Raw genomic sequence first — 8,309 nt, 5'->3', positions numbered from 1 at the left:
AAGTTGCAGGGTGCCAAGTGGTTCTCAAAAATAGCTCTAAGATCGGGATACCACCAAGTGAGGGTCAAGGAAGAGGACATCCCAAAAATAGCCTTCGTAACTAGATATGGCCATTACGAGTTTCGAGTAATGTCATTTGGGTTGACTAATGCCCCAGCGGTATTCATGAACTTGATGAATAATGTATTCAGGCCTTTCTTGGATCTATTTGTAATTGTGTTCATTGACGATATTCTGGTATATTCTCGATCGGATGCGGATCATCTACGTACTGTTCTTGGAATTCTTCAGGCTCGGAAGTTATATGCCAAGTTTTCAAAATGTGAATTTTGGCTAAATGCTGTAACTTTTCTGGGGCATATTATTTCAGCCGACGGTATTCGAGTAGATACCCAGAAGATTGAAGCTGTGAAGAATTGGCCAAGACTTACAACGCCCATGGAGGTCCGTAGTTTTCTGGGGTTGGCCGGTTACTATAGAATATTTGTGGAAGTATTTTCTTCTATTTCGGCACCACTGACAAAGCTGACTCAGAATTCGGTAAAATTCCAATGGACTGACGCTTGTGAGCGCAGCTTTCAGGAGTTGAATGATAGGTTGACTTCGGCCCCACTCCTGATACTTCCAAAAGGATCGGAGGGCACTACTAGAAATAGGTACTATAGCAACGGTTTTGTTGCAACGGTTGTTGAACCGTTGCAATAGACTATTTATTGCAACAGTTATTCTGCAACGATTTCACAATCGTTGCAATAGATGTCTATTGCAACAGGCACTTCGCGATGATTATGAAACCGTTTTAATAAGATGCCAATTGCAACGGTTATGTTGTTACGGTTGCATAACTGTTGCAATACACTTCTACTGCAACGGTTGACTTCTCTCTCTATTTCTTTTTTTTTTCCCTTTTTCATTTGCTTATTACTATCCGCTTCAACCCTATCCCCGTATCTTCTGGTCATTCTATCTCTTCCCCATCTCCTACTTCTCTTTATCTCTCCATAGCGCTTCGACTTGTCCATCATTTTCTTATTAAGAGCGAATTTTAGGTTTCATTAAATAATCTATGGTGTAATTGATTCAGGATGCCCATTCAGAGCTTTTTATTTGGTAGAACACACTGATAAATTTGTACCACTGCAAGCTCATTGCCAAGCTCGAACAGTTCATCCCTCGTTTGATTTCATTGTCAATTTTCAGGTCACTTTTTCCATTATCTCCGTACTCGTTTGATTTCATTGTTTCTTAAGATTTTTTTTGCTTGTTTTCATTTGTGAGCAACTAGGGTTTTTATAGATCTAGATTCTAGACGAACTCTGCTTCAGTCAAGCTCTATGTAGATCTAGACAAAGTTTAGGTTCTTGTGATAAGTTACGATTTTTGTTCTTACATGGTCTTCTCCACGTTTTTGCACAACTGCTCGGTTCCAATCTTGTTGTTTTAAGATTCCATTTTTAGGTTTTGCATAAATAGTGCTTTCTTTCACCTAATTAGTCTTTTTCATTGTTAAGTTGCCGGAATGGTTTGAGGTGGGCTACGCACCAAAGTTGTTTGATGATATGCTTGGATCATCTTATTTGATACTTATTTTGGGGTTATGCTCGTAGCTAAATTGTTTACTTTAGATAAAGGTGAACTGAACAATCATGGTTTGGCAAGCTTTTATCTTGTTAGTTAAAATTAAAGAAAGTAACGACTATGGAGATAAGAAATCAACAAAGAACTGTCAAAAGTTGAAGCACTAAAAGCAGAGTTATTACCCAAGTGAGATAGACTACATGCTTTTAGAGCTAGAGCCTTTTTCCCAACTGAAACAATTATCAAACTCAATGTCTTGTTTCTACTACATTTATTCACACTACTTCCTTGTTTCTATCAATTCTTCACATGACAAATTGATCTGTTTTTCTCCCAAATTTCTTCAATTCTTGATAAATTTTTAATTGCTTTTACATTATAATTTTCAACATTTTAACTATTGTAGAAGAATGAGTATAAGTTCGGATCGACATGTGTGCTTTGGATCAACAAATACTAAATCGAGGGCAATTTCATCTTTTGACTAGAACTTATGCAATGTGTCCATAATATTTTACAACTCCATATATAACCATGTATAAAAAAAACATGACCATGTAGGCTTTTCCTAAATCTTCCACAACTTTCGTCGGTACCCAAGCTCTAGCTTTAGTTGCAACTGCGTAGGGTAGCATTTTAGATTTTCTGGCAAGCATGTATCCTTCGATCAAAATTCTGGTAAAACTATGAAAAGGTACGCATTGCTTAGCCTTACACCTCTCAATTCTCATGTTTTCCTCTAGGTATGGTAGTGTAATTAAGTTATATGATTGAGCTGATGACCTTGAGGTGTTTGATAGTTAATATTTTACACAGTTGTGTGTATACAGTTAATTCAAAAAGAGAAAATAAGCTTCTGATCTTCCAGTATTGGTGAAGTTAAAAGGCGATGGAACCTGATAACAATGAAGATCGTGATTTTCCCTTCTCTTTTGTTTGTAAACTTTCTGAAAGGTATTTTTTTATTCCCTATATTTTCATTAAACATATAAAGCTAATATTTAGAAACATATACATTTTTGTAATATTTATTTTATATATATATAACGCCGGTTTCAACGTGTCAGCTTAGGTGTCAATCAATTTCAAGTTGAGGGTATATTTGACTTTCACTATTAAGTTTACGTGTCTTTTATCCTCGCCTAAATAGACACGTATCACTCCTTTCTACATCTTCCACTCCGCATTCTCTCGTTCGGCTTTTTCATGCTCTTTCTCCGCCGATTTGTATATTGAATTCTGAGTAATAATAATAGAAAGGAACTGCAAATTTTTCTTATACAGAAGCCGGACACGGATTTTGTGGGAAGAAGTAGGGTTCTGAAAAGAGAGCAACGATGATGGTGATAGGCTGATTTTATCAGTTTAAGCCTGTAAGCATTTTCCCACAATAATCTACAAGAAAATATGCGTCTATTGTATTAATTTCTGTGCGAAGTCTTCTCGATCCTCATTTTGAGCATTGAAAAATGCTTTCCCCCTCTCTTATGATTGTCATGAAAGAGTTTTGTTTGAATTATTAGAGTTTAGGAAGTGGTTCGTTGTGCTATTTATTCAGTCTTAGAATATCAATTAGTCAAACTGAAATTAAGTAGAAATTAGAAGACTTTGGGCCATTTTTTGATTGGGGATTTATGAAGAGAATCTGGGCTTCTTTTTTTTTTTTTTTTTAGATTTAAAAAAAATAAGATAATCTGATGTTGGAATTATTTGTACGCCTTAACTTGGATTAGTATTTATTTTGCTACGAGCAAGGACATAAACTATATATGGTGAAATTGTTTCAATTTTTGTTTCATTCAGTATCCTATTTTGTCACTCATGAGTATTACTGTTGTCCAGAGAAAATTGGCGTTGCAAGGAGGAGGGAGTTCCGCAATTGGTGATAGGAGGAAAGTAAACAAGAATGATAGTGGTAGTAAGGTGGGAGGTCATCCTTTGCGATGCCTCCTGGATTTAATAACTTGAAAAAAGATAAGAGCGAGAACGAGACGGATAAATTGCAGGGTTTAATGGAATGGGGCGGTGATGGGCTCATCGCTTTGCCAAGATTAGGACTGGGTAGTAAAAAGAAGAGCATTGCTAAGACGTTCCAGGTGCATACTTGAAACTTTATTTTGTGCATTTCTTATAATTTCAACTTTGACCAATGGGCTGTTTAGATTCCAAGATTCAACTAAAAGTTTGTTATTTGCTATGTTGAGGCATTCTCCGTTTTTACTATGGATGTGTTTGAAAAAGCTTTCTTTGTTGACCAAGGTTGAAGAATTCAAAATCGTGGAAACAATAAAAAGTTCAATACGAATGTTCATTTTTAAGACAAGAAGTAAAATCTTAAACTGCTGCACTTTCAGGCTAAAAATCACTTAAAAGTCGAATTGTGACAATAGACGACTCTACGACTAAATTTGTAAAAGAAGGTTGTTGCGAAAGCTGTACTATTTTCTGTTGCTTCTCTTTCTCTCCTTTTTATTTTAATATTTTTCCTTTATATGAAGATAAGATAGGAATACACATATATAGTGGGCACTTGCTGTTACATCCTCATTCTATATACAAGTTTATGTATAATTCTAATGCATCATCACCATGATGAGTTCTTTTATGGCCTTCCTTTTTGTTCCTTTGTTGTTTATCTCTCTATCCCTCTCACTCTAACTCGATTTATCTGTATTCTTGGAATTGTAATACGAAGGAATCCATTTTAAATTTATTATATGATTATTGTGTTGAATGTTGTTTATCGGATGAGTTCTATTTGGTGTTTTCATTTTGAGTGCATTGGACATGACATGTCTTGGTAAGTTCGTGCGATCGTTCGACGTGAAGCCCTTCCACACCTCTATGAGCATCTCCTCTCGGGATTCACCTTGCAGGAAAATAAAAGAAAGGCGGTTAAACAGCCATTTGCTTCTACCCCCGTACTCTTTTGTTTGTTCAAACAAAACTTCGTTACTCCCTCTTCTACATCATTTCTTTGTCTACTTGTGTTTTACTTTTACTATTCTATTTACATTAAGATCAGTGCCTAATTAACTTTTGCGTCCCCGAAAGGCGAACATCTCCATATGAGTGGTTATTACTTCATGCTATTCTTGGAAGACTAAGAAAGAAAAAAAGTGTATATGACTTGAATATATATATAGGGCATATATCAATTGGGACAAAAAGGAGTATAGTTGGCACTCACAAACCTCTATTTACATAGGCAGAGCTAGCTAGAGAATTTAATAATATGCTCCTGTGACTGGTCTGTACATGGAGTCTTTTCTTAACATGCGATTTGTGGGGTGTTTTCTTAACATGTGATTTGGAAGTCCTGGAAGGTAATTTGTATTCTTGCTCTGATTTTCGTTTACTCTCTCTGCTCTCATTTAAAAAGTGGATAAAAATAAGTCAGAAATCACTCTTCTTGTGGAAGTAATAACTAAGAAGCATTTCAAGAGTTGTTCCCCGCACTCTATATTTAAGATGTGTGTGCCTAAATTCAAAGCATTAGCAAATTTTACATTAAAGTTAGGTTTTACATATCTGTAGCGGGTAAAATGATGGTCTTTCATTTCATTTTGATGAAGTTACTTATCATTTACTATTATCGGTTTATCGCACGATTTTATATTTATTTCTAATTTTTTGGGACTATGTTGAATTTTTTCCGGTTAGCAAGGTAATTAGCCTTCTCTTTATAATATCATAGTGTTCTTCACAGAACAATTCCAAATAATGCTTGTTGGGGATATCTTTTTATCATGGTTGCTGAATATTCAGATACCTTTTTACTACAACTAAGTTGTAAAGAAAGGTGTTTAAGGGTGAGTACATGAGATAGTTATCTTGAATTATATTTCTTTCTTTTTTCCTACACCCGATGCATTACATTAAAGGGATTAGACCTGCAGTAGATTTCATTGAATATAGCTTTTTGCTAGTACCTTTTCGGTGAAAATGGTATATGGACAGGATAAGTTGCAGGGACTATGTTGTGGCTTATGCTTTGGTGGTTTAACCTTTGTCTATGATTACTAGTAATAGTTAAAAGAAGAGAACTTAAGAATTCTTCCATGAACTTCTTCACTGCCCAGAAGAAACATTATTTGGTTGAGTATTTAAATTATTTTATTACACAGGAGCAATGCATATCCCAGACATTACTATTTTGTATTAGCGTTCAACTTTGATGTCTTTTATTTTTAATTAATGGGCAAATAATTAGTGTATCTACATCTGATAAAAGATTACTTTTTTGATGGTTTTGTAGGCAAGGCAAATGAACAGGAAGTTGATGAAAGCAATGAAGACCTTTACTTTAGAATATTGATTCATTGTTTTTGGACCTTTTAGATGTTCTGTAGAAACTTTTACTTGAAACTTTTGTAAACTTACACTATGTTAACTCTTGAATTGTCAAACAATATTGTATATTTTACTTTTACATGTGAATAATACTAATCGGATGATTTGGATTATGACTTTGTTGATGAACATTTTACTGTCGCAGTCTATATAAATTTTATTGTATTCTATTTTATCATTTAGGTGAATAATTATTGTAATAGACAACCAAATCGTTTCAATAACTCCTAAAAAGTGTTGCAGTAGCTCTTAATAACCGTTGCAATAGCCCCTCATAGCTGTTGCTACAGTATCGAAAGTTTGTTGCAAATGACACAACAACCGTTGCATAAGATGATAATGCAGCGGTTCCCAAACTGTCCCATTACTCTAAACAACCGTCGCAACGGGTTTTGCTATTGCAACAGTTCAGAAAACTGTTGCTAGATATTGTCTATTGCAACGGTTTTGTAGCCGTTGCTAAAAACCGTCGCGGTAGACCTATTGCAACGCGACCTGTTGTAACAGTGCCCAGAACCGTCGCGATAGATCTATTACAACGGTTTTCCTATCTATTGCAACGGTAGTTGAACCGTTGCAGTAGGCCATTTTTCTAGTAGTGGGGCTATGTTATCTATTATGATGCTTCAGGTATTGGATTAGGTTGTATGTTGATGCAGCATGCCAAAGTTATTGCCTATGCTTCAAGGCAATTACAGAAACACGAGAAAAACTACCCAACTCATGACCTAGAGTTGGTTGCGGTTATCCATGCACTGAAGATGTGGAGACACTATTTGTATGGCATTCATGTGGACATTTATATAGACCATAAGAGTCTCCAATATATTTTTAAGCAAAAGGAATGGAACTTGCGGCAAAGGCGGTGGTTGGAGCTATTGAAAGATTATGACGTGAGTATCTTATATCATCCTGGAAAGGCGAATGTGGTAGCCGATGCTCTTAGCCGCAAATCTATGGGCAGTTTGTGTGATGTTTGGCCGGAGAAAAAGGAGTTAGTCCGTGAGCTTCGACAGCTAGCCAACCTAGGAGTTCACTTAATGGACTCAAGCGGTACGGAAGTTACTGTCCAGAACCCAACGGTGTCATCTTTAGTAGAGGAGGTAAATAAGGGCCAATATGAAGACCCCGCGGTAGTCCATTATAGAGATTTGCTTCCTTAGAAGGAGAAGTCACCATTTAAAGTTCCTACGGATGGAGTTCTCAGGTGTCAAGGCAGATTATGTGTTCTGAATGTTACAGGATTACACTGATAGATCCTGGAGGAAGTCCATCATTCTCGTTATTCTGTCCACCCAGGAGCGACAAAGATGTATCATGATCTTAAATCTTTATATTGGTGGGATGGGATGAAGAAATATATAACGGAGTTTGTAGCTCAATGTCCTAATTGTCAATAGGTGAAAACTGAGCATCAAAAGCCTGGGGGATTACTGCAAGCTATCGAGATTCCGACTTGGAAATGGGAAGCGATTAATATGGACTTTATTACATGCTTACCTCGTTCCCGGTGTAAGTATGATTCTATATGGGTGATTGTTGATAGACTCACAAAATCAGCTCATTTCTTGCCAGTCAGAACCACATACTCAGCAGAAGATTATGCAAAGTTGTATCAAAGAGATAGTGCGACTTCACGGTGTTCTAGTATCTATTATTACTGATAGAGGAGCACAATTGTTACACCTCAAAAAAATTTATGTCGTCATGTGATGGATAGACTAAAGTAGGGTGAGATGAATACGATGTCCCTACAAGTAATAAAGGTTACTTAACGATTCTAATTAAGATTCCAAACACATTTGAGGCAAGAGAAGAAAGTTCGTTGAAGAATGTCAAGTATAAGTCGTGCTTTGAAAGGGGTTTGCGAGTACCAAGCTAATGTTGATTTAATAATGTCTTGAGGAAAAGTTATAACACTCCTTAGGTTGTTAATGAAGTTCTAAACAAGTGCTAAGAAGGTTCTATAAGGATTGGAGATCAAACGAAACGACGGAAATAATTTCAGAAAAGTAGAGTTATACGACCACTTATACTGTCCGTATAACTTTATACGGTTCGTATAAGGGTCCGTACAACCCAACAGAAAAGATGATTTCCCTGATGGTGAAATACGATCACTTATACGGACCATATAATATTATACGGACCGTACAAGGGTCCGTATAACACCCGACGGGCTGAGTATTTTCCAAGTATAAAAATGTGTTCCCACTTCTAATTTTTCATTCTTTCAACATCTCCACTTCTCTCTAAACCTCTAGTATATTACACACACTTCATTTATAAGAATTCAAGGGAAATCAAAGATCAACATCAGCAATCCAAGGAAATCAAGTGCAAGAAAACTCTTTAGGATTGCTAGAAGTCAAGAATTC

General features: G+C 36.1%; 1 long non-coding RNA gene across 1 annotated transcript; it reads left to right on the top strand.

Annotated features, from left to right (window-relative positions):
- Window positions 1-765: 765 nt before the first annotated feature.
- On the top strand, window positions 766-5,963 carry LOC132046231 (uncharacterized). The gene is made up of 3 exons (XR_009412664.1): window positions 766-2,532; window positions 3,421-3,674; window positions 5,837-5,963. It is a non-coding gene; the product is annotated as an uncharacterized LOC132046231 (long non-coding RNA).
- The last annotated feature ends 2,346 nt before the right edge of the window (window positions 5,964-8,309 follow it).

Source organism: Lycium ferocissimum, unplaced genomic scaffold (genome assembly GCF_029784015.1).
Source record: "Lycium ferocissimum isolate CSIRO_LF1 unplaced genomic scaffold, AGI_CSIRO_Lferr_CH_V1 ctg9920, whole genome shotgun sequence".
Taxonomy (NCBI): domain Eukaryota; kingdom Viridiplantae; phylum Streptophyta; class Magnoliopsida; order Solanales; family Solanaceae; genus Lycium; species Lycium ferocissimum.
This window is presented reverse-complemented; position numbering and strand designations above follow the sequence as displayed.